Genomic DNA, 4,993 nt, shown 5'->3' on the forward strand with positions numbered 1-4,993 from the left:
CAGTCTCAGATATTTCTTTATGGCAGTGTAAGAAAAAAATAATATGAAAAATTGATACCAAGAGTGGAGTATTGTAAAGTTAGCTGAAAATATGAGAGCAGCTTTGGAACTGGATAATGAGCAGAGGATGGAAGAGTTTAGAGGGCCCGGAAGAAGATAGGAAGATGAGGGAAAGTTTGGAACTTCCTAGAGGCTGGTTCAATAGTTGTGACCAAAATGCTGATAGTTACAGTGTTAACACTGTAACACTGTTACAGATGTTAACAGTGAAGTCCAGGCTGCTGAGATCTTGGATGGAAATGAGGAACTTTTTGGAAACTGAAGCAAAGGTCACACGTGTTATGCCTTGGCAAATAACTTGTTTGCATTCTGTTGATGCCTTAGGGATCTGTGGAAGTTTGAACTTCAAAGTGATGATTTAGGATATCTGACAGAAGAAATTACTAAGCAGCAAAGCATTCAAGAGGTGGCCACCTGCTTCTACAACCTATGCTCAAGTAAGGCAAATAAATGACTTACAGATTGAATTTAGATATAAATAGGAAGCAGAGCATAAGGGTTTGGAAAATGTAACGTCTAGCCATGTGGCAGAGAAAGAAAAAGCTTTTTGTTGGGGAGGATTCCAACCACTTGCTAGATATATTCATGTACCTGAAAAGGAGTTAAGTGTTAATAGTCAAGACAATGGGAAAATATTTTGAAGGCATTTCAGAAATCATTGTAGCATCCCCTTCCATCACAGGCCCTGACGCCTAAGAGGATTGAATGGTTTTATGGGTCAGGCCCAGGACCTTACTACCCCAAGCAGCCTTGGGACACTGCTCCCTGCATTCTGGTCATTCTGGCTTCAGCCAAGGCTCAAAGGGGCTTAGCTACTGCCCTAGTGGCTGCTCCAGCTCCAGAGAGTGCAAGTCATAAGCCTTGGTGGCTTCCGTGTGGTGTTAAGCCTGCAGGCACACAGAATGCAAGAGTGAAGAATGCTTGGCAGTCTCTGCCTAGATTTCAGAGGCTGTATGAGAAGCCTGCAGCAGGGGCAGAGCCCTCTGTTAGGGCAGTATAGGGGGAAATGTGGCATTGGAGCCCGCACAAAGAGTCCCCACGAGGGCACTGCCTAATGGAGCTGTGAAAAGGGAGCCACCATTCTGCAGATGCCACAGTGGTAGACCCAGCATCTTGCACCCACAGCGTGGAAAAGCCACAGGCACTCAATTTCAACCTGTGAGAGCACCCATGGGGGCAAAACCCTGCAAAGCCACAGGGACGGGAGCTGTTCAAGGTCTTGGGAGCCCATCCCTTGCACCAGTGTACCCTGGATGTGAGACATGGAGTCAAAAGAGATTATTTTGGAGCTTTCAGATTCAATGACTGCCCTGTTGCGACTTTGAACTTTTGAGTTAATGCTGGGATTAGTTAAGACTTTGGGGGACTGTTGGGAAGGTATGATTGTATTTTGCAGGGACATGAGATTTGGGAGGAGCCATGGATGGAATGATAAAGTTTGGATATTTGTTGCTGCCCAAATCTCATGTTGAATAGCAATCCCTAGTGCTGGATATAGGGCCTTGTAGGAGGTATTTGGACCATGGTAATGGACCCTTATGGCTTGGTGCTGTTTTTGGAAAAATGAGTGAATTCTCCTGAGATCTGGTCATTTAAACTGTGTGGCACCTCCCCCTCCAACTCTCTTTCTTACTCCTGCTTTCACCACATGATATACTTGCTCCACCTTCACCTTCTGCCATGATTGTAAACTTCCTGAGGATTCCCCAGAAGCTCAGCAGATATCATCACTATGCATCCTGTAAAACCAGAAGAATCATGAGCCAATTAAACTTAAAAAAAAAAATTACCCAGTGTCAGGAATTTCTTTATAGCAATACAAGAATGGGCTAATACAAACAAAATTCAAAAAGTAAAAGCAGTGAGCAGAGGGTAGCCATATCACATGCTACCTTTGACAACTACAGGGCATTAAACATGCATGGTGTGACCTACTATATGCAAGTGTGCATGTGTGTGGGTATATACATATGCACGTGTGCTTATTATTACTAACATTGCTTTGCAGCTTCTGGATTTAGGTTATAAAAGGTGGTTATCCTAGTTCTGGCCTGTATTGTTTTCCATTTTGACCCAGATTGAAAATCATTTAATTATTGTCAATTTGGATTTGTTGCTGGTAAAATTAGTCTTGATGCACTCTTCTCGTATTACAGAGAAGGAAATGCTTATCTAGGTTGGTCAAGGGACTTTCTTTGGGGTCAGAGTCTGAAATAGATTTAACTTATTTATTTTCCCATGGGTCAATTTTTCTATTTTAGCATGGTTATATAGGACTGCAAATGTATCAATATTGCTCATAGTGCCTCTCTTTGAATATCTCATAATTTGTATGTTTTGTCATACACGTTTGGAAATATAAAATTGTTCTTTACTTAAAGACAAGATTACATAGCTACAGTCTTAATGGAATTACGTGTAACAACTCATTTAAGTTCCTCTAAAGAAAGATACTTTTAAATTAAGATCATATAATTGCCATTTTACTTGTCTTAAATTAAACTAGATCAACCCACATATGAAAAACATTAGAAATAAAACTGTGTATCACTGTTTACTTTAGATATTTCTTACTTAGTTTTTACTTTTTGATTTGACTTCATATTTTTATGTGTTACTCTTTTACACATTTAGATTGTGGAGTTTAGTCAAAACCTTGGCTGAAAGGCATACCCAAAATAGCCCTTTAGAAGGTGTACCTCCATTAATCATTCTGAAGGGATTAGAATATTTTATATATATATATATATTCTATATATAATACATATATTTTTAAATATATATATATATTTTTTGCAATTCAGAGTGAGAAGACTTTCTTGTGATATGGACTCAATTCAGGTGTTATCACTACTGAAGAATATCCGTCCCTAGGCACTCATTAAAAGTAAAGTAGTGCAGGGAGGGCATGCCGGCAGAAAGGAGTAGAAAAATGGAAAATGGAGAGGAAGATTAGTGTTCTTAATATTTATGATGATACTGGGGCAACAATGAAGGAAGGATGGTGACAGTTGCATCACTCAAAGTGGTGTTTTTTTTCCCCTTAGAAATGTTTCCCCTGTGAGACTTTTTTAGTAATTATTGTCTCATTGCAATTTTACTTATTTTCAATTAAAAAGGTAAGATGTAGTCTTATAGCTTTAACAAAATAAACACTTCAGAGTGAGTTTTAAGCTATAACATTCAGTCAGAAAGTTATTCAATCCCATTTATGATTTTATGTAATGTATTTGAGGTATGATATTTTTAAAAATATATATTTTAAAAAATCTTACAAATAAAATGTGAATGTACTAATTGAGAATCAAGCAATATGTTAACAATTTTGTAAAAACTCGTATTTCAAAGTCAATATTCCTGCAGAGAATATGAATCATGAGCATAATCATGTTCTTCTTTTGATTTTAATAACATCACAGAACTTTTCCAAGAGGCATGACATTTAAAAATTATGTTAGTATAAATGTGCACAACTATCATTTGTCAATTAAAAGTAAATTATGCCAAAATGAAAATTATATTAGTAGTAGAATCTGCAGACAATAAAAAACGTAAATGATATTGACAGTTGAAATATACCATTTCTGCATTTTTACCTCTGAGGTTGTCTTCTCATACCCCCATTTTCTGCACACCCCTAACCCCCAGGTTATTATATGTACTCTCCTTAGAATGAAAGAATTTCCTAATACAGTATTTTGTTAATATTATGAAAATTCTCACTGTCAAGATAGATTTATTTGGACTAGACTATGAGGCAAGCAGTATAGGGCAGGTTGAGGAGACATTGACTTTGGGAAATGACAAAGACATGAGGGGTATGACAAATATCGATGGCTTAATCAATAGCCTAGAGTGAAGGACACCTATTAATACATGTTAAGGGCAAATGAAAAGTGAGGTGACTGAATGTGCTATTAGGTTGAAATGGAGAGGTCAAGTTACATACAGAGACCCAGGGTTAATCGAAGTTAGCATTAGAGGCTTAAGCTGGGCAGAGAAAATGGACATTCCGCGGTTTTGTTTGTTTACATGGATGTGTGTGTGTGTGTGTGAATGTGTTGAATGTGTGATAATTTATTTCCTGACTTTATCAAGGAGGAATTTAAATCAATTATGAAAACACAGATATTGGGCTCTCTGCCTCTGGCTATGATGGATTAACATGGGCTGAGTGAGGTACCTGAAGCAAATACAAGACAGAACAAAATACTATAATCAATGGTAGTTCTTTGAGAAAACCAATCTCTTACCAGATGGACCAGGAAAAAAGATAGAAAACACAAATTACAAATTAGAAATAAAAGAGATGACATCACAGAAGATTCTATAGCTATTAAAATTATAATTTCGGCATATTATAAACAATTTTATGCTAATATATTTGACTACTTACAGGAAATAGACAAATTATTTACTCAGTCAAGAAAAATAACCCCAAATGTCTTATAGCTATTAAGGAATTTAATTTGCATTCAAAAGTATTAACACAAAGTAAACATCAAGAAATTATACTAAACTTTTAAAGAGGAAATAATACCAATTCTACGTAATTTTCCCTAGAAAACTGAAGAGGATTGAATATTCTACATTTTATTTGATGAGGACAATATTATCATAATACTAAATTTAGAAAAACTTAGGCCGGGCGCGGTGGCTCAAGCCTGTAATCCCAGCACTTTGGGAGGCCGAGATGGGCGGATCACTAGGTCAGGAGATCGAGACCATCCTGGCTAACACGGTGAAACCCCGTCTCTACTAAAAAATACAAAAAACTAGCCGGGCGAGGTGGCGGGCGCCTGTAGTCCCAGCTACTCAGGAGGCTGAGACAGGAGAATGGCCCGAACCCGGGAGGCGGAGCTTGCAGTGAGCTGAGATCCGGCCACTGCACTCTATCCTGGGCGACAGAGCGAGACTCCGTCTCAAAAAAAAA

The 4,993-nt window shown here is 38.0% G+C and overlaps 1 long non-coding RNA gene across 1 annotated transcript in view; it reads left to right on the forward strand.

Moving 5' to 3' along the window:
* Positions 1 to 4,993, forward strand: part of LOC105481915 (uncharacterized) — a 428,534-nt gene that overhangs the window by 79,435 nt on the left and 344,106 nt on the right. The window contains exon 2 of the long non-coding RNA XR_011625914.1: positions 385 to 497. This is a non-coding gene — a long non-coding RNA (uncharacterized lncRNA). The remainder of the gene's footprint in view (positions 1 to 384; positions 498 to 4,993) is intronic.

This window comes from Macaca nemestrina, chromosome 7 (assembly GCF_043159975.1).
Source record: "Macaca nemestrina isolate mMacNem1 chromosome 7, mMacNem.hap1, whole genome shotgun sequence".
NCBI lineage: Eukaryota > Metazoa > Chordata > Mammalia > Primates > Cercopithecidae > Macaca > Macaca nemestrina.